This window comes from Lissotriton vulgaris, chromosome 1_1 (genome assembly GCF_964263255.1).
Source record: "Lissotriton vulgaris chromosome 1_1, aLisVul1.2, whole genome shotgun sequence".
NCBI classification, from domain to species: Eukaryota; Metazoa; Chordata; class Amphibia; order Caudata; family Salamandridae; genus Lissotriton; species Lissotriton vulgaris.
This window is the reverse complement of record NC_141685.1, coordinates 490,830,787-490,853,308: the sequence shown is the minus strand read 5'-3', so window position 1 is coordinate 490,853,308 and position 22,522 is coordinate 490,830,787.

Below are 22,522 nucleotides of genomic sequence, written 5' to 3'. Positions count from 1 at the left end.
TCACTTATCCAGCCGTCTCTGCACTGATTCTCTCATCTATGGGCTTGATCACTCACCTTTGCTCTCATGTATCCATTGGCTCCTTCCTGTATTCACCCACTGACCCACCTATAACACCGCGTACACACGCCTTACCAATAAATAGAGAGGCGCTTTTATTTATTAGCCAGACAATTGGCTTTGGCAATGCTTGAGGAGAGCTGTGAGATAGTAGGAACAAGAGATGGATATGCTGAGGACAAGATTGATAACCAGAAAGGCTTCAAAAGGCAAGCAGAGAGAGGTCTCCAACTACATATTCAAAGAATAAATTGGGCTCAGAGAGACAGAACAGAAATGGCCGGTTACTTACCAGTGATTTTCATTACTCCGAGTCTTAGACCGCCACATCACCATACTTACATATGTGAGCAACAGCTCCTCCTGCAGACATCCTCAAGGAAAAGCTCCTACTGCTCCCATCTCTAGCCTTCAGGCCACACCCACATACTGTGGAACATAACCACTGACCTTACCTACGGAAATCTTGTAAATCAAAGCACAAGGAGCTGAACCAGTGTGAGAGGGATGGGAACCAGGACTATGACGAGGAGGTCTAAGATATGGGGTTATGAACTTTATTGGTAAGTAACCGGCCATTACCTCCTCATCAGACCTCTCGGTCACAGTCCTTACATATGTGAGCAGATACCCAAGCAAAAGAAATCAGCTTCAAACACCACAGATGAAGGACAGACTTTATTATAAGCAATAAGCAGGACTGTTACACTTCCGGCACAGAGTGGAAAACAGCATCCCCAATCCAGCGGACACACCCCCACCAACCACCAAGCGGTAATGGGACATAAATGTGAAAGGTAAACTCCAAGTGGAGGTCCAGCAAATCTCAGCCGTGGAAGCTCCTTGCAAACAAGACCAGGAAGCAGGCATCCACGGAGCAGAGCGACCATGCACAGACCCAGGTACTGACACCCCTTAGCACTCATTGGCCACAAAGATAGCCCACTTCAAACGCCAACTGAGAAGAGCAATAGAAGGCTTCAGACCCTGTCTCACCAAACCATAGGTCTCAAAATGGGAGTCCATCATACGAAAATTGTGCGTATGATCCAGATACACACCATGGTCCCGTTTGACATCCAAACCATGTAGCAGGATCTTCTCCTCAGACTGAGGATAAGCACACAACACAGGCAAAGCCAACTCCTCTGAACAATGAAAAGAGGAGGTACCTTAGGAGCAAATGCAGGATTTGGCCTGAGAACCACATTATCCAGATAGCAAAAGGCTCTGAACACAACAACATTCCCAACTGCCCCTCACACCTGGCCGAGGTAATAGCCACGAAGAAAATCACCTTGATAGTCAAAAACCACAGGGAAATCTCCTCGAGAGGGTCAAAGGGGGCAGACAGCAACAACTGTAAGACCAATGGCAAGTACCAACCCGGAGCCAAGCACTTAACCACCGGCTTTTTTTTTTTTTTTGGAAAACCTTTATTTGTAGAAAAAGTACACCGCTATTCAGCCACACATCCAGGAGGCCAGGCAGCATTATTACCATACTAAAAATCGTGCACAAAACCTTACACAGGAATATTCAGGTTTAATTTTCAAATTAGATATCCTAGAGCAATAAATAAACCAGATATCAAGAAAGAGGAAGAAGGAGAAGAGGTGAGAAAGCGAGGAAACAAGAGAAAAAGAAAAAAGAAACTAGGCTGAGGACAGGCGATGTATTCTGGGCTTGCATCACTGGGAGCGGTTGGGGGTTACACACCCTATTCTACAAACAATCCAATGAGTGACAGCATTGCAGATGGGGAGTAATAGAACAGGATAATAAGCATGGAACAACGGGAAGGGGGCACTACGGAGACAAACGGACTTCGGGCGTCACTGCCTCGGGGGGTACACAGATGTCACCTCGATAGGAATTCCACGCTCCCCACACGGACCTCCACATTTTAGGTTTGCCTCTGGCCACATACACAGTTTTCTCGCGCAACCACCGGCTTTTTGAGAAAACAATTCCTCAAGAGTCTTGCCACAATAGGCAGCATGTAATCACAGCCCTGCACAGCATCCCACTGAGCCAGTAAAGTGTAAATAACCATAGCCCAAATCAAAACCATCCTTCAAAAAGTCCAAACCGCCAAGGCCGATCAACCCTTCCCAGAACATCAGCCCTGCAATGAAACCCAATGTGTGGCATAAGATTTCAGATTAGAAGGCTTCTGACACTGTTGAATAGAGAGCCACCTCAGTAGAACAACCCAGACCTACAAAGTTTAACCTCTCAACAGCTAGCCCCCCATCTGCAAATGGACCAGACACTCCTGAGACACGCCTGGAAATCTCATGTGACATGGGTCCAGGGTAAGCTACCAACATGGCAATGATGCCAACTATAACAACAGAGGGAACCATACCCTCCTGCTCTAGCTCGGCACCACCAGGATCACAGACGCCTTGATCGTCAGGAGAACCCTCTGAATCATCCCAATCAGAGGAAGGGAATGCACCAACCCTTCCCCCCAAGCAAACAAAATCACATCCACCTTCCAAATCCTGCTGGACCTGTCCCTAATGCGTACTCTGGGTTCACAAACAGGTCTACCTTGCGCACCCCAAACTACTGAATGAGGACCCCAAACGCCCCCCTGTCCAAACTCATCTCGGAAAGGGAAAGAAACAACCTGCTCAATGATTTGCATCCGTGTTCAATACTCAACGAAGATGAACTGCCCTCAGTGACAAAAAATGTAATTCTGCCCACTGGCAAATCTGCTGAGCTAACATATTCAGAGAAGCCCCTTTTGCACTTCTTTTGTGGTTCACATAGCACACGATAACAGTGCTATCTGTCCCTAACAGAACATCTTGCTGCACAACCAAAGGTAGAAAACGAATCAGAGCCAGCTGGACTGCCTTCGACTCCCTCCAGTTGGAAAACATACATGCCTCCTGGATCCCCCAGATCCCCTGAACTGATTTCTAAGCAAACACTGCTCCCCACCCCAGCTAGCTGGCATCCCTAGTCAAAACCATTCTGCCCTGGAGTACAAACCCCTCATGAGATCCCCCACATCCAACCACCAAGCCAACTTGTGGGAGATATCTGCACACCCCTGAATCAACTAGTCGTAATCCAGTGACCCAGGACATCAGAGGCGAAGGATGTGATTCACCAAGGGGTACAAGTGAAAACTAGCACAAGGAAGAAACATGACATTAGCGGCCATCAACCCCTGCACCCTTAACCACTGCCTTGCTGTGGAAGCGGGAGAGGCCAAGATCACCCTCAGTTCATACACAAGAGTAATCATGAATGGTTCGGAAAGGAATACCTTCCCCACCCTTGTGTTGAAGACCCCTACAATGAATAACAGTTACAAAGTAGTATTAAACTGTAACTTCTAAAGGTAAAGCAACCACTCAAACCTCTTTAGAAGACTGCAGGCATCCTGAATCTGGGACTGAGCCTTAGGAAAAGAAGAGGAAGAAATCAACCTGTTGTCAAAGTATGGGAGCACCTGGATCCCCTGCGCATGCAACAATCCCACCAAAGCAGGCAACACCGTGGTAAACACCCTAGGAGAAGCAGATACACCAAAAAGCAATACCTGAAATTGGAAATGTTTGCCACCCCACAGAACCTCACAAACGTCTGTGAGGCCTGGTACATAGACATATGAAATTAAGCGACCCTCAGATCCAGACAGGTTAGATAATCCACCACCAACAGGAAGGGAAGAATCAACTGCAGAGTCATCATTGTGAATGACAGGTGAGGAATGCACAAATTCAAAGCCTTTAAATCCAACACTAGCCTGCAATCAACATTCGGTTTCCGGATCTGAAAAATGACTGAGTAAGCCCCTTTTCCTTGTTGCCCCACAGGAACTTTGACAATGGCCCCCTTGTCCAACAGTTCCTGAAACTTCTCAACAGGGCCTGATGTTTCACAGGTGACCCCAGAACAGGGGTAGAACGGAACACTTCGAAGGGAGGAGTCACAAATTCTATACGATAACCCAGTCTGATAATCTGAAGGACTCACGGATCCCAGACACACTACTCTAAGACTGGCAAAAAAATCTTGAGGTGAACCCTCCCCCCCGCACCCTCCTCCCAGAATCAAAGTATAGTCACGATTTAGCCAGACCGGTGGCATCTGAACTTCCCTGCAGGCCTCAGCACTTATGAAAGGAAGGGACTCCACTGCCAGGTCCCCTACCACAAAAATGTTTACTGTCCATCTTGGTCTGAAAAGCCTGCCCAAAAGACCTTTTATAGACAGCAAACTTCCGCTTTAGGGGCTGATGGACAGCAGCCAATGATGTTTTGTTGTCTGCCATCTTCTTGATTGTAGCATTCAAGGGATCTCTAAACAGTTTGGCGCCTGTGAAGGGTATCTTCATGGGAGCACTGTTTTGGGCTGCATCCGCCTTCCAAGGCTTAAGCCACAACTGTTGCCTAGCCGCCACAGAGGCCCCAGCAGCCGCAGCCAAGGCACTTAGGGAATCAAAAGACAGGTCAGACAAAACACACAACTGCTGCTCCAACATAGTCAACGACTCAGCTGGATCATCATCCTGAAGCAGTTGTTCAGAACTTCTCTGACAGTCTTCAGCAGAGACCGAACAAGATAACTGGTATACACCACGGACCGAACTGCCAGATTGGAAGAAGAAACAGCCTCTTCAGAGCCCCTTCAACACTTTTATCACCGGGGTCTGAAGGTACTGCGTCCTCAGAGACCACCACACTCTGAGAAGAAAGGCCAGCCAACATCGTATCAACCATCACAAAGGAAGGGAACTCCTCTGTAAACCTCTGCAATGCATATCTTTCAGCCAGAAACCTTGAAAAATAATGCTTGTCCACATCCTGTCATTCCCTTCCAGCAAATTCTGTACAGACTTATGAATGAGCAGATCTTTATGCTCCTTTCTTTAATAATTGGCAAAGAAATCCTCTGATTCCTCAGCCACAAAGGGCACTAGAAAACCCAAATTGTCCCGCACTGTGAAGGTCAGACCTTTGAATAAGTCGCCCCTTCACCTCCTCCTCGGAATCACAGTCACAATCAGGAGGACCAGGGGATTCAAGCCTCTGCCTCTTAGACCCCATCGCTTTTTTGGCATGAAGAGCAGCAGAAACAGCAGCCTCTATCATCCTCTGGACAACAGCCAAGGAAGGAGCAGCCGGAGGCCCAGCCAGCACCTCCTCCTCCCTATGATCACACTTCTCTAATCTATTGTCACCTTCCATGACGAGCAAGAGAACAGAAGAAATCACACCTATTTTTTCTAGCCTAGCCAATCAGGGCAAAGATCTTCAGGATCAGCTTCCTGCAACACCTGTTGCAATAGTCTCAACACTCCTCCTGCCAATCACCAATGTCGCGGAAATCCACGTGGCTAACAAGGCCCACGCTGAGCAATCCTAGTGCGGGCCCCACAGTCCAAAGACCAAAGTGGATTCCCTTGTGTACCCCGCACACACAGTGAGACTTCATCCAGCTTGAACCCCGCCATCACCGGCAGCGCAGCCTACGTGGTGCATCGGAACCAGAGGCCTACCGTGCCCCCGGCATGCCAGCCCACCAACCCAGACTCCGACACCCTGCAAGAAAGTCAATCCACTAGCTTCATTCCACATAGCTCTTATGTCTAAACCGTGGCGCAGGCTGCCGTCCCGCTACAGCAGGGACCCAAAGCCAAGCCTCCACCGCATGAAGAAAAGGTCGCTAGAGCAGGCCTTAGGTTCCATTCTTATTTACCCGCACATCCAGAGACTAGGGTGACCAACTGGCATAGGTGCAAATTCAGGACGGTGAGAGTAAAAATTCAGGACAAAGGGTCTAAATTCAGGACAAAAATTCAGGACAAAGTGTTAAAATTCAGGACAAAACTTCGGGACAAAAGGTAGGTTTTACAGACACATCAGAGGTGGTTGTGCAATAGTATATTAGTAAGTAAATTACCAACCACCTAAGTACAAGTCTAAATAAGTTTATATTAGGTTGAGAAAATCATGCACTTCACAGTTTTTCAGCATGGCCGCAGCTTGCTACCTTAGACGATTCAAAATTTGCACCTCGCTCCAGCAGGTACATTAGTCACCAGACAATGGTGAACCGCACCTGGATATAAGTGAGGCTGCTTTTATTGTTGATTGAAAACTACTGGCTATACAAGGAACTTTGCAGTGCCAGCCCCCTGTAACAACCCCCCCTTTTCCAGCCTCCCAAGGAAATATCTGATGCCTGGTCCAGCCAGTACGGCCTTGCTACCACCCTCCAATGGTGCCCTCATCTTCACTTAGACAGTCTCTCATGTGTATTTAATTTCTTTTATAGTGTTACTCGTCCCAAGTATGTAGTGCAGGGTGTCGGAGTGTGTTACATCACACACACATTATATAGAGACAATGACTCATATTAACATGAAAGTCAATATATAGGAAATGTTGCTTAAGATAATGGGTGCTATAAGGTGTAATCATTCTTTCATCCATCATTCAGTCTTTCACCATTCATTCTGTGTTTCCATCTGTGTGCCCATCTATATCCAAACATATTCAACCATTTGCAAAACCTATCCACCATATATCCTTCCATCCATCAATTCACTCATCCATCCTTCCATCCACCCTTTCACGCATCCATCCATTATTCATCTACCCACCCTTTCACTCATCCATCTATTATTCATCTACCTACCCTTTCAATCCATCCATCTGTATAGTCATCCATCCACTCGTCCACCCATCCATCTATACACTCACCCATACAGCCATTTATCCTTTTACCCATCCAGCCATCCATTCACTTACTCATCCATCCACCCATTCACTTACTCATCCATCCACCCAGTCACTTATCCTTCCACCCATTCACCCTTTCAGTCATTCCTCCTCACTTTCTCTCTCCATCCCCCTTTCACTTATCCATTAATCCACCCACCCATCTACTCATCCATTCATGAATCTATCCATTGATCCTATTACTCATCCATCCTTTCACTCATTCAGCCATCCGTTCTCTCATCCATCCACCCTTTCACTCACTCATCAATCCTTACATCCACCCTTTCGCTCATCCATCCATTCATCCTTTCACTTATCAATTCATCCATCCACCCATTCACTCGCCCATCATCTACCCTTTCACTCATCCATCTATCCATCCTTTCACACACCCATCCGCCCTTCTACCCATCCATCTACCCTTCCACCCATACATCCATTTACCTTTTCTCTCATCCATACTTCCACTCATTCACTCATCCATCCATCCTATCTTTCATTATCTATCCATTCCCCCCTTTCACTCATCCATTCATCCTTTCAGTAATCCATCCAGCCATTCACACATTCCATCACTTATTTACTCACCCACCTTTTCACATTATGAGCCAAGCCTTTGTCTGCAGAGTTGCAGACAGAAGAGGCCCATCAAGAATTTCACCTTGCTGTAGTTCCTAAAGCAAGGGGAGGGGTGCGGTGGGGGAGAGTTCACTATGCCCTTGCATATAGGCAGACTGAAAACGTAGAAGTCATGAGTCATGCATGATGCACAATGCCAGGATGTGAGGTGACTGTGACATTGTGATGTTTCCAGGGCTTTAAGTGGTGTAAAAAAAACTGGTGGGCCTCTTCAAAGGGGGTGTTTGGTGTAATTGTGGGCGTAGTTTAAAACACCTAGGCTAAAAATCAGCGCTAGCGTAGTGTTCCTCCCGACTGGCATTATGTTATTTCTGTCATTGCATCCAGATATATAATACAGCAATATCATTACACCAACAACAAGCGAGGACTATTGGCTTTGTCAATGTTTGCTAGTTACTTAAAATAAAAAAGTAGCAACCATGGCTTTGCTGAATAATATATTGAAAATACTTCAGTTCTAAAATGATGCGACAGTGAAAGAACAATAACCCGTCCTTTTTAACTTGTTTTACAGGCTTCTTTAAATGAACTGTTCTTTTATGTTGCAGCATGGACATTTTACCTTTTATCTAACTTAGATAAAAGGTAAAACGCCCATGCTGCAACATCTAACAGAATGCCCGGCCCTAGACTGAGGCAGGAGGAGGCTGCACATGCTTTAACACCCCAGACTGTCCCAATGTCATTCTCTATGTGGCAATTTGCCGGCATACAGAATGACAATGGGCGGGAGGGGCTGCTCTTGTGCTCCAGGAGGAGTGCGAGGTGGCTCCATCAGCGGGTGTGAGGCCTCTCACAGGGGAGCAGTGTTGCTCCCTGTGATGGCCACAATTAGGAACAAAAAGCGTCCGTAAAAGGGATCCTCACGGACAACATCCCAATTTCGGACGGTCCCTGAAATTTACGGACGGTTGGTCACCCTACCAGAGACATGCACCGAGTGCATCTGCTTGATCCAGACTTGTAGAAAAAAACAAAAGGATTTCCGGAGGTAAGGTCAAGGGTTATGTGCCACAGAATGTGGGTGTGGCCAGGAGCGTCAGGATGGGAACAGCGGAGTTTTTTCTCGAGAATGTCTGCAGGGGAAGCTGTCACTCATGTATGTCAGGACTGTGATGGGGAGGTCTGACGAGGAGGTAATGACATGGAGTGAAGGGAAGGTAAGGGAGCTGCAGGTAGGGAGAAGTACATTCAGAAAGAGACATATACAGCAAGATATACCTCTGCTGGCTGTACTGTCCAGGTACTGTGTCTGAAGAGACGTTCGGGCTGCAGCTCTTCATGCAGACCTCTGTCGACTGTGCCGTGACCCTGAACTGTTATTGTTGGCGATGTGACTCTGCAGTACAGAACAATGTCTGCACAGGTACAAAACACTTTTGCATTGCGACAAAGGTCTTTTGAGATGTATCATTGGTCACTTCCTTTAACTAAGTTGATGCTGATAAGCGCTCACTTACTGTAAAACTCATTAGGACATTGTATCTTGTGCTTTGTATTATTAATGCAGCAGGGTGATATTCACAATTCTTCCACCTGAGGTAGATGTGCTCCAAAGGTTTATCTTTTAACCCAGCTGAAGGGTGTAAATATGTCTTCTTAGAATCTGTAGTTACCAAGATAAAAGGGTGAAGGCAAGGTCTCGTTACATTACAAATCGTCTAGACTTACATCCTTGTACGACTGAATTCTATGCATAGCGCTCACAGTGAGCACAGGCAGGCACCTGTCTCCTGGGTGCTCATTGTCTGCTGCATACATCACACTTTTGGAGGAACTAAAGCTGTGTAGCAATCCTCTTTGTGCTATGACTCTTCAAATTTCTCCATATCGAGGAACATACTGTTTCTGAAGACAGTACAACACTTTATATGAGTTCTGTGAGGACTCGCCTAGCTGATTCAAGGCTCTTTGATTCAGGCCAGGAGCCATAGAATGCGTACTATTACAACGATGCATTGTTATGACCACCAATGAGAGTGCATGAACATGTTTGCTTATTTTCCACAACTAAGGAAATGCCTCCACCATTCATGCAAGCTAAGACAAAATTCCACGGGATGGCAGGTTATTCTTCCATGATGCATGCATGTCTGGAGCGAAGGACTCTACACAATTTACAAGCCTCACATTTCCGGGGGCTTTAGGAGATTCCTTGCCCTACATACAACCACTCAGCATTGGCTCTGCATAGTGTGTTGTGAGCCAGGAGCTCATAAATACCTTAGGATGTTAATAGAGCATGGATCTCCAGCTATCGCAGGTCACAAGCTTCCGAGACACATTCGATGTAGTGAAAAAACGTGCCACAATTACTGTTCACTAACGCAATATTCTGTTTACAGATTTGTAACTAAACACAACATTAATAAAAGGATGACAGAAACAGCAAAATATCATATCACTTAGAAGAACTCGGAAACCGGATGAACAGATGTGGGACAGCTAGCAGTTGAAAGAGACAGCAGGAGAAATAGACGAATTTGCTGACACCAACAGTGGCTTGAGGCAATGAAGGGCAGTTTTTGAGCCCCCCTTCCCTGTCACTGTGCTCCTGGATTGTCAGTTCCAGTGGTGCTCCTGTCCCACGTACTCCACATCACTGACTACCTCTGCCATGGGCCATAAACCCCAACCAGTTTTAAGACAGCTGTAAGAATGGTTAAAGTATTGATGGAGCGAGTTTCAGAATTAATTAATCTCTTGTAACATGAACTAATATATTAATGTGTTATTGCATGTTTGTTGTACTAAGTTTATCTAGATTAAAAGTTCATCATTGCATTACATGCGGGTTTATTGATAAATGTGCTCTTGTTGCATTTGCAAGTACGTTTTATAATACATAACTAATATTGTTTTGTTCGTCCTATTGTCTTTGTCAACACTAATGCGGCTGATTTATTGATGGCATGTGCTTAATTTATATGTTCTATTGTCTATGTTACGTTGTTGTCTATGTTGTGTTTGTATTTCTTTTTATCGTTTCAGATTTATAAAGAAACTTGCTGCTCAATATGAAGAATGGTAAAGTATAAATGTGCTGCTTTTTGTGTGCGTCTGCTAGGTGACTTGTACTAATGGGATAATATTAGTAATAGAGGTTAGGTAAGAGAATGACTTTCTTTTCTTGTATTAATTATTCTTTTGTGTTTGTTTGCATACTAGCCCGAGAGAAAGGCTTGAGGCCTAGTTTTGAAAATGATGGTTAGCCTGACTGAGAGCAGAGCCAAGCACAGCCATGTTGAAGCTTTTCCACGAAAATTATTCTTTGAAATAAACTGAAGTCTAAACAAAGGCAATTCTGTGCGAACTGTGCTCTGAATGACTTTAATCAAGGCCAAGGAAGTGACAAGGGATGGTTTGGCCCAGCTATGGAGAAAGCAGTGAAATCATTTTGGACACTGTAACAATCTTTCGGAAGCTGGTGATTGATATTAATAAATGAGCAAATAAAGATTTTTTGAAACTAAACTTTGAAATTTTAAAATTAAAAGACTTAAAACGTCAAGCTGGTCTTGATTATTTTGGTCGTTACCATTAGCTGATTCATTGACCCTAATGGTCTAATTAAATGTTTATTAGAATTTATGAATAAAATGTTATACTGCAGTTGTATATAATGTATATAGTTGCCTAGATAGTGTGTTTAATTAGGCCATATGATTCAGCTGCACACTTTTCTGTCTCAGTTGTATGGGCCTTGGTTTTGATTAGTATGGTGAGTATTAGGTAGAGATTGGTACATATAGAGAGACAGAATTTCTATAGTGACGCTGGATCAGTATGAATGGGTAAACTACCACTCTGTGGGAATGGGATCATAAATCCAATTTGCGTTAAAACACATGCGATTTGTGACACTTGGCAGGTCGATCGCATATTTATAGTTTCCTAACAATTCTGTGGAAACAATGAAGATATTCAGTTTTAATTTCAGTTTATAAATATAAAGAGTTCAATATATAATTGTCGGAACCACTTTCAGAGGGTCAAGCAGGGGTTCCTGGGTTCAACTGTGTGGGTTGAGGCCTTTTACCCCTGATGACCTTTGGCCCGACCTACTTAAGATTCTGAGCAACTGGGCCAAGCACCTCTTCTGCCCTTCACTCTAAGGGTGAGCATGATCTGAGCAGTCCAAGGCTCCTTTGGAGGGAAGGTAAGGATATAGGTGAGTGAACACAGGCTCACAACTCAAAATGCGTGCAGTAGCAGAATAAATCATTTTTCAGCCAAATTCTCACATTTTATAAAGTCAACAGCATTTCAGCGATGCAGCGCTAACTAGCAGTTAGTTCCCTTAGGGCTGACTAGCCCAATATCATTCTTACCTGCACCTCGCTGGCACAGAGAGGCAGCAGATGAGTCAGGTGAGTTCTCTGCATCAAGCCCAAGTGGGTTGCACTCAGGGGTCTCACAGTTCAGACCCGCGGCCATGCCTCCGCAATGACCGAAGGTTCACAGCGGCTCCTCTCTACTTGTTCCTTTTGTGATGGAGAAGGGGGGGTGGTGCAATGGCAAGCATACATCCAGCACATGCCTTTACAATGCACGCACTGCACAGAACTACACACCAAACCGATGTAGGCGAAGAGTGAGTCAAGCACACAGCTGTGGAACTTTAAAATGAGTGAGCATGTAGACCTCACTCCAGGCAGGACATAGGTTAAAAAGTATGTGTCCATTCCTACTGATCACTACATGGAATGCTGCCACCACTGTGTTTGTGCTGATTTACTCCTGGTGAACTACGAAGGCATGAAAAAAGTGATTGGTGGAATGCTTGAATTAATCTCAGCCACAGGTAATTACTCAAGCTGCATCCAAGTTCATTGTTATATTGCACACCATGCCTTCTCTGTTTGGACCCAACTTTATGCAAAGCAGTCTTGAACCTTGTGAGGCCTGGCATCCTTGGTGTGGTTTACCCCTAACTTTTTGCCTTCCAGCCTCCAGTTTTGCTGACTTGTTTACGCAGGCTTTTGGACTCTGAGCACTTTACCACCCCTAACCAGTAATAAATTGCTTCCGCTTGCTCCTTAAAACATGGTAGAATTGGCTTATACCAAATTGGCATATTTAATTTATTAGTAAGTCCCTAGTAAATTGGCACTACCTGTGCTCAGGGCCTGTAAATTAAATGCTACTAATGGGCTTGAAATATTGATTTCACCACCCACTTAAGTAGCACTTTAAACATGTATTACGTCTGCCATTGCAGCCTGTGAGTGCAGTTTTTAAACTGTCATGTCAACCTGGCGACATTAACCTTGTTGCAGGGCCCTAAAATCCTTATTAATACATTTAAGTCACCCCTAGGGTAGACCCAGGCCAAAGGACAGGTTGCACTGTATTTAAAAAGATGGACATGTACATTTATGTTTGACATGTCCTGGTAGTAAAGTTTTCAACTTGTTTTTCGCTACTGCAAGGACTACCATTCCGATAGGATAACATTAGAGACGTTTTTTCATTAATAAGTGATAATGTACAAACTAAACCAGGTAACTAGGGCATGGAAGCCTAAATCGTCAATGGTACAGGCAGCGAGGCTAGAACTGGGAATTACCTCATGGGGTACAACAGTTTGCATGGCATTACTACGCTTTTTGGCAACGTTTGGGTTTGGGTGAAGATCACAAAATCTCACAATTGTGTAGGAATGAAATTGTAAATACTGAGCTAAGTTGGGCAAAAGAGACCCGAGATAATATTAAGAAGGCATTTATATTTTAAAGCTTAAGCTGTGCCTCCAGTCCCTTCAACCTAAGATAGATAAGATGGAACTTAGGATCCTGGGAAAAGACATATCCAGACTACAGGAGCAAGATTACCTCTTGGGGAAAAGCTCAGTTCTCCATATGGCCACAGCGTGGCAAAATGAATTACACTTCCCCTATATTGACAGGCTACCTAGTTGCCCATTAAGGAGCCTTATGTGTTAAGGCTAAGAATTGGAGTAAATCCATGTCATCTGAACAAAGGGGTAAAAAGTTCCATGATAGATAAAAAAAGAAATTGCACTCGCATATTAGGAACAAAATGTGATACTATACATATTTTATCAGACGTTTTTAGAAATTCGAAAAGAGTTTTTATGACCGATTTTTAAAAAGTATGATATTAAGAATAGGATGCATGCAGTAAACCTTTTAGTGGAAATGATTAATTTAGACATAGCTTGTGCTATGGGAAAGAATGAGTCACAAAAGGGTAGAAGCCACGTGAATAGAAACACGCCACCTTGAGGAGATCAAAATGAATTAGTGAATTTTCGAAATTGATTACAAAACTGTATATATCTATTTTATTGAAGGCATCCTTAACAATTGTATACTTTTATGGTTGTAAAAAACGGAATAAAGTTTTAATGAATTGAAATTAAATTGATTCAGTGCATGGAATTATAATTAAAAAATCCTGTCTCATGGTGAAGTCATATTTTAAATTAAAATTTTGAAAGTGCCACTTTTAGAAAGTTATAATTTTCCTTCCTTAGCCATTTAGTTCCTGCAGCATGTTTCTGGGTCACATGACTGGGGTGCTTCCTCTTAGACATCGAAACACAATAAAGAGCTTGGGTGTGCCTGAATGGGCCTTCACTGGCAGGATGGGAGGGTGAAGCTAGGCACAGCCCTACATACACTTGAATGGGCTGTGTCCTGCCTCTACACAAAGGGCTGCATACCACCCCACAATTCAGGACTGCTCTACTTTGGCATACAAGGGTCGCTGACTTTATTCTGCACATGGACCATGACCAGATCAGTGTCACAACTGTCTTCTCCGACCTTACAAATGGAGTCCACTTGTCTGGAGTCCCCACTGGAGCTTGCTCTCTCCAATGCTCTCATATTCCTCAAAGTGCACACAGTTCTTTGCAAGTAGGCAGGTGCTCCAGGGCAGGTGGTTTTGGATTCCCTGGATGATGTCTCCTCACCCAGCAGGGAGAATTACAGACATTGGCCCCCAGTCCAGAAGTCTTACAGAGCTTTCCCTCCTCTGGCTGCTTGGCATATGACATTTTTTGGGGTCTCAAGCTCGCCTTCATACAGTCCATTTCCAGACACCAAATGTGATTTAGAGTCTGAGTCGTTGAAGTTTATGTTGAGGGTCTGCTTCTTTTGAAATGCCCATTCCTCTGCCCACTCTTCCTCTTGAAAGCAGTCTGTCACAGCATGAGTGACTCCAAAGCTTATATCTCCACAATATAGGCCCTGGGAGTGACGAGAGTTCACACCTGTATGCCAATCACAGTGATATATCTATCAAAAGTTTAGCCCGGGACACCAGCCTTACTCTTTGTGATTCTCTTCTCATCCCAATCTCCTTCCTGAGAAGGGCCCAGGCTCCTTCCTTTCAACATTTTGGAAAATCAAATAGCATCATTTGAAGTGTCCAGGGGAAGCCTGACTCCCCCCTCTAAAGTGTGTATTCCACCCAGCTGCCAGGAATGCAGCAATGCACAAATCTGTATAGGGCACTGCTCTACCACCTCATGTTCCAACATGCGACCTGGGTCTCTCAAATTGGAACTCAGGGCTCTCCATCTCAACATCTCCGCCACGACCACACCACGAATCCCCGACCCCAACCACCTAGAATGCATCCTTCTCAACACCCGATCAGTCCACAGGCACGCCATTGACCTCTGGAACCTACTAGACACCATCTCCCCCGACGTCGCCTTCCTAACGGAAACATGGATGAACGCTTCCTCCGCCCCTGACATCGCCATCGCTATCCCTGATGACTATAAGATCACTCGCAAGGACCGCACCGACCACACAGGAGGAGGAATCGCTATCGTCCACAAGAAATCCATCCGCATCTCCACCAGCTCCGACGCCAACCTCGCTAACTCCGAACACCTTCACTTCCAGATCCACATCGACCCCAAGACCACACTCAGAGGCACCCTCCTCTACAGACCACCAGGACCCCGCGCAAAATTCAGTGAAGACATCACTGACTTCATCACCCCACACGCGCTCTCCTCCAAAGACTACATCCTTCTGGGAGACCTCAACTTCCACCTCGAAAAGACCAACGACCACAACACCACCACCCTCTTGGACAACCTCGCCAACCTCGGACTTAAACAACTGGTCACTTCCCCCACCCACATTGCAGGTCACACACTCGACCCAATCTTCACCTCCAGCAACCATGTCTCCTTCAGCCACACCACGGACCTCCTCTGGACTGACCACAGCTGCGTACACTTCACCTACAACAAGCCGAAACCCATCGTCCACCTCCAACCTATTCTACAAAGAAACTGGAACAAAATCACCACAGAGCAGATCTCCACATCACTCCTTCAAACCTCCCCAGCCCCCTCTTCTAACGCCAACGAAGCCGCCTCCAACTTCACTTTTTGGCTATCCAACACCGCCGACACCTTAGCACCACTGAAAATACGTCAACACAAACTTGGCATCAAGAAGGCCTCATGGTTCAACGACGACCTCAAGAAATCCAAGAAACTCTGCCGCTCCCTTGAAAAGATCTGGAAAAAAGACCCATCCACCAACAACAAGGACGCCTTCAAAAGCGCCATCCGTACTCACCACCAACTGATCCGGAAAGCCAAGAAAACAGCATTCAAAGATCGACTTGACAACAACGCCCATAACAGCAAGGAACTTTTCAACATCGTCAAGGAATTTTCCAACCCCTCAGCTAACTCCAACGACATCACCCCCTCTCAAACCCTCTGCGATTCCCTAGCTTCTTTTTTCCACAACAAGATTGCTGACATCCACAACAGCTTTGACAACCAAGCCGGAAGCCAACCCACCCTACCATCAACTGACCATCTTCCCCCCGTTAACACCCTTAACGCCTGGGACCCAATCTCCACGGAGGACACCATCCGCCTGATGAATTCCATCCACTCTGGATCCCCCACAGACCCATGCCCTCACCACATCTTCAACAAAGCGGACTCCGTCATAGCACCGCACCTCCGAGACGTCATCAACTGCTCCTTCAACTCCGCTACCTTCCCAGAAGACTGGAAACACGCTGAACTCACCGCCCTACTGAAAAAACCAACAGCGGACCCCACCGAACTCAAAAACTACCGCCCCATCTCGCTTCTTCCATTCCCGGCCAAAGTCATCGAGAAAGCTGTCAACAACCAGCTCGCCGCCTTCCTCGAAGCCAACAAATCACTCGACCCCTCACAATCTGGCTTCCGAGCCAAACACAGCACTGAGACCGCCCTCATCGCAGCAACAGACGACATTCGAACTCTACTGGACAATGGAGACACAGTCGCCCTCATCCTCCTCGACCTCTCTGCAGCCTTCGACACAGTCTGCCACAGCACCCTTTTACAACGCCTCAAAAACATCGGAATCCAAGGTATGGCACTGGAATGGATCACCTCGTTCCTCACCGGAAGAACCCAGAGAGTCCGCCTCCCGCCATTCAAATCCGAGGCCTCCGAAATCATCTGCAGCGTACCACAAGGATCCTCACTCAGCCCCACCCTCTTCAACGTATACATGAGCCCCCTCGCGGCCATTGCCCGCCAACACAACCTCAACATCATCTCTTACGCGGATGACACTCAACTGATCCTATCTCTCACCAAGGACCCCAGCACCGCTAAAACTAACCTACACGAAGGAATGAAAGAAGTCGCCGAATGGATGAAACAAAGCCGTCTGAAACTGAACTCAGACAAAACAGAAGTCCTCATCTTAGGTAAATCCCCCTCTGCATGGGACGACTCCTGGTGGCCGGAAGCCCTCGGAAATGCACCCATCCCGACAGACCACGCACGGAACCTTGGCGTCATCCTGGATTCTTCACTCTCAATGAACAGACAAGTTAACGCTGTATCCTCTTCCTGCTTTAACATTCTTCGCATGCTCAGAAAAACATTTCGCTGGATCCCCCCCGAAACAAGGAAAACAGTCACCCACGCTCTAGTCACGAGCCGACTGGACTACGGTAACACCCTCTACGCAGGCACCACCGCTAAACTCCAGAAGAAACTACAACGAATCCAAAACGCCTCAGCCAGACTCATATTAGACATCCCACGCAACGAACACATCTCCGGTCACCTTAAAGACCTTCACTGGCTACCCGTCAATAAGAGGATCACCTTCCGACTGCTTACCCACGCACACAAATCACTCTACGACATCGGACCAGAATGCCTCAACTCTCGACTGTCCTTCTACACCCCCTCCCGCCAACTCCGCTCTTCCAGCCAAGCCTTCGCCACTGTACCTCGCATCAACAAGACCACCATGGGAGGCAGATCCTTCTCATACCTGGCTGCCAAAACATGGAACTCACTCCCCGCTTACCTTCGCCTCACCCAGAACCACCTAGCGTTCAGAAAGCAGCTTATAATGTGGATATTTGACAAATAATCCACCTCCCCTTCCTAAGCGCCTTGAAACCCTCTGGGTATGTAGTGCGCTATATAAATGTTTTGACTTGACTTGACTTGACTCCATGTCTTATACCATCTGTAGACACACATACACCCAGTGCACGTACACAGCCTACACACACTGCACAGCACTGAATCCTTCATGTACTGTTCCAGACATACATTTGACATGCACAAACTGCACAGCACTGTATCCTTCTTGTACTGTACACTCAATGGCAAGCATACATCCAGCACATGCCTTTACAATGCACGCACTGCACAGCACTACACACCAAACCGATGTAGGCGAAGAGTGAGTCAAGCTCACAGCTGTGGAACTTTAAAATGAGTGAGCATGTAGGCCTCACTCCAGGCAGGACATAGGTTAAAAAGGACGTGTTCATTCCTACTGATCACTACATGTAATGCTGCCACCACTGTGATTTACTCCTGGTGAAATATGAAGGCATAAAAAAGTGATTGATGGAATGCTTGAATTATTCGAAGCCACAGGTAATTACTCAAGCTGCATCCAAGTTCATTGTTATATTGCACACCATGCCACCTCGGTTTGGACCCAACTGTATGCAAAGCAGTCTTGAACCTTGTTAGGCCTGGCATCCTTGGTGTGGTTTACCCCTAACTTTTTGCCTTCCAGCCTCCGGTTTTGCTGACTTGTTTATGCTGGCTTTTGGACTCTGAGCACTTTACCACCCCTAGCCAGTGATAAATTGCTTCGGCTTGCTCCTTAAAACATGGTAGAATTGGCTTATACCAAATTGGCATATTTAATTTATTAGTAAGTCCCTAGTAAATTGGCACTACCTGAATTAATGAATGAATGAATGAAGTGAGATTTATACATGCGCAACTTAGCCCAGTGGGCGTCAAGGCGCCTAACTCAAAATAAAGCTGATAACACCAGGTGACGGAAGCTTACTGATAGGCCTTAATGAAGCTCCAGGTTTTAAGCGCTTTTCTAAAGAGATCCAATGAGGGCTGTGATTTGATCTCCAGGGGAAGTGTGTTCCATAATTGGGGTGCCAGAATGGAAAAGGCCTTACTCCCCCATCTAACCTTCCTAGAGCGCGGGACTACCAGTTGGTTCAGCTCTAGAGAACTTAAACATCTGCTTGGAACATACCGAGTGAGCAGGGATCCAAGAGCGTCGATAGGGCCAGCCATGAGGGCACTATAAGTGAGGCAGAGGAGTTTAAAAGACACTCTGAAGGTGATAGGGAGCCAGTGGAGACTCTTCCTTGCTGTGGTAGCGGAAGACAGCCATGGCAGGGCCAACACAAATCGCGCCGCCGCATTCTGCATGACCTGTAGACGCTGCAGAAGCCCCTTGTTGGCCCCGGCATAAAGTGAGTTGCAATAATCAAGCCTTGAGCCAACAAGAGCAATCACAATCTGCTTGCGTGCCTGTGGGGAAAGATAGTGAAGGATTATTTTAAGGGTCCTGATGACGCCCCAACAGGTGGCCACAGTCCTGTTAACCTGAAGCTCCATAGAGAGCGAGGTGGCGAAGATGACACCTAGATTCCTTGCAGATTGTGTGGGAGTGGGGCAGATGCCTAAGGATGAAGGCCACCACTCGCCTGACCACATGTCCTGGTCTTTGCCAAAGACCAGGACCTCTGTTTTGTCACCATTCAACTTTAGGGAGTTGAGAATCATCCACTCTGCAACGAGTTGCATGCAGGACCTAAAGTTGAAAGCGGTAATACTCACAGAGTGGGTCAGGGACACCATAATCTGCGTGTCGTCGGCGTACGACACCACCTCCATCCCCTGAGATCTTACTAGTCTCGCAAGGGGGGCCATGTAGATATTGAACAGGGTCGGACTCAATGCCAACCCCTGTGGCACCCCACATTGCAGAGACTTAGCAGGGGAGATGAAATCTCCAAGCATCACACGCTGCTCTCTCTGCTGTAAAAAAGAGTTCAGGAACTGAGGGCCGGCCCTGTTACCCCTGCCTCCCTTAGCCCCTTAAGTGCTGCGTCGGGGCGTTGGCCGACGGCAGCACTACCTCCCCAGTGCTGCGCACGACCATTGGACGTCCATTCAGCACTAGTTCCAATGGACAGCACAGCACTGGGGAGGGGTGTTTACGAGCATCTATGAGGTTAACCTAGATGTTAAAGTAGAGGGAGACAGGGTGTCGAATGCCGCTGTGAGGTCCAACAGTACTAGCACGGTGGTTTGGCCCAGATCTAATTTCCGGCGAATGTTATCTGCAACCATGTGCACAGGGCCTGTAAATGAAATGCTACTAATGGGCTTGAAATATTGATTTCACCACCCACTTAAGTAGCACTTTAAACATGTACGTCTGCCATTGCAGCCTGTGAGTGCAGTTTTTAAACTGTCATGTCAACCTGGCGACATTAACCTTGTTGCAGGGCCCTAAAACCCTTATTAATACATTTAAGTCACCCCTAGGGTAGACCCAGGCCAAAGGGCAGGTTGCACTGTATTTAAAAAGATGGACATGTACATTTATGTTTGACATGTCCTGGTAGTAAAGTCTTCAACTTGTTTTTCGCTACTGCAAGGACTACCTTTCCTATAGGATAACATTGGAGATGTTTTTTCATTAATAAGTGATAATGTACAAACTAAACCAGGTAACCAGTGCATGGAAGCCTAAATCGTCAATGGTACAGGCAGCGAGGCTAGAACTGGGAATTACCTCATGGGGTATAACAGCTTGCATGGCATTACTACGCTTTTTGGCAACGTTTGGGTTTGGGTGAAGATCACAAAATCTCACAATTGTGTAGGAATGAAATTGTAAATAGTGAGCTAAATTGGGCAAAAGAGACCAGAGAAAATACTAAGAAGGCATGTAATATTTTAAAGCTTAAGCTGTGCCCCCAGCCCCTTCAACTTAAGATAGATAAGAGGGAACTTAGGATCCTGGGAAAAGACATATCCAGAACACAGGAGCAAGATTACCTCTTGGGGAAAAGCTCAGTTCTCCATATGGCCACAGCGTGGCAAAATCAATTACACTTCCCCTATATTGACAGGCTACCTAGTTGCCCATTAAGGAGCCTTATGTGTTAATGCTAAGAATTGGAGTAAATCCATGTCATCTGAACAAAGGGGTAAAAAGTTCCATGATAGATAAAAAAGGAAATTGCACTCGCACCTTAGGAACAAAATGTGAAACTATACATATTTTATTACATTGTCAGAAGATTTTAGAAATTCGAAAAGAGTTTTTACGACCGATTTTTAAAAAGTATGATATTAAGAATAGGATGCATGCAGTAAACCTTTTAGTGGAAATGATTAATTTAGACATAGCTTGTGCTATGGGAAATAATGATTCACAAAAGGGTAGAAGCCACGTGAATAGAAACACACTACCTTGAGGAGATCAAAATGAATTTGTGAATTTTAGAAATTGATTATAAAACTGTATATATCTATTTTATTGAAGGCATCGTTAACAATTGTATACTTTTATGGTTGTAAAAAACTGAATAAAGTTTTATTGAATGTATTCAGTGCATGGAATTATAATGAAACATCCTGTCTCATGGTGAAGTCATATTTTAAATTAAAATTTTGAAAGTGCCACTTTTAGAAAGTTATCATTTTCCCTCCTTAGCCATTTAGTTCCTGCAGCATGTATCTGGGTCACATGACTGAGGTGCTTCCTCCTAGACATCAACACACAATGAAGAGCTTGGGTGTGCCTGAATGGGCCTTCACTGGCAGGATGGGAGGGTGAAGCTTGGCACAGCCCTACATACACTTGAATGGGCTGTGTCCTGCCTCTACACAAAGGGCTGCATACCACCCTGCAGTGAGTCTGGAGTCAGGGCAGGAAGGCAGGAATTCTATGTACTTCAAAGGGATCACTGACAGAATTTCGACCTCATAAATATCGACCTACAAGAATATCGAGTCAACAATATCGAGGGCAAAAATATCGACATCCTATCTACAACATGGTAAGTACAAAAATATCGAAAAAATAATATAGATGTAAAAAATATCGATTTTTTTTCTTTTAATATATAAATGTAAAATTAAGTATATAACACTAATAAATAAAATATACATATTTAACAGTATCTAATAATGTTTAAAAATAATAAATAATACATATATATTAATAATACATTAATTAAATATATACATTAAATATATAATATATATGTACTGAACAATAAGTATTAATAATTATTTTACTAATTTAGAAATTAATGAAATATATTCTAATTTACTAATACATTTACAAACATAAAACAATAACATAAATAAAATGTAAGTAATATAAAAAATGAAATAAACATTTGATATTTTAACAATTAATTATATAAAACGTTGGATAGCGTAAGGGTAAAAACTTACTATTCCTACTCCACAGAGTGCAACAGTAGGGAAAGCGTTTGATAGCGTAGGGATAAAATTACTATTCCCACTCCAGAGAGTGCAACAGTAGGGAAAACTGACCCTGAACCCAAAAAACACCCCTTTACCCAAAAACTGAAAACTGACCCTAAACCCTAAAAATACCCCTTTACCCAAAAACTGAAAACTGACCCTGAACCCTAAAAATACCCCTTTACCCAAGAACTGAAAACTGACCCAGAACCCCTAAAAATACCCCTTTACCCAAGAACTGAAAACTGACCCTGAA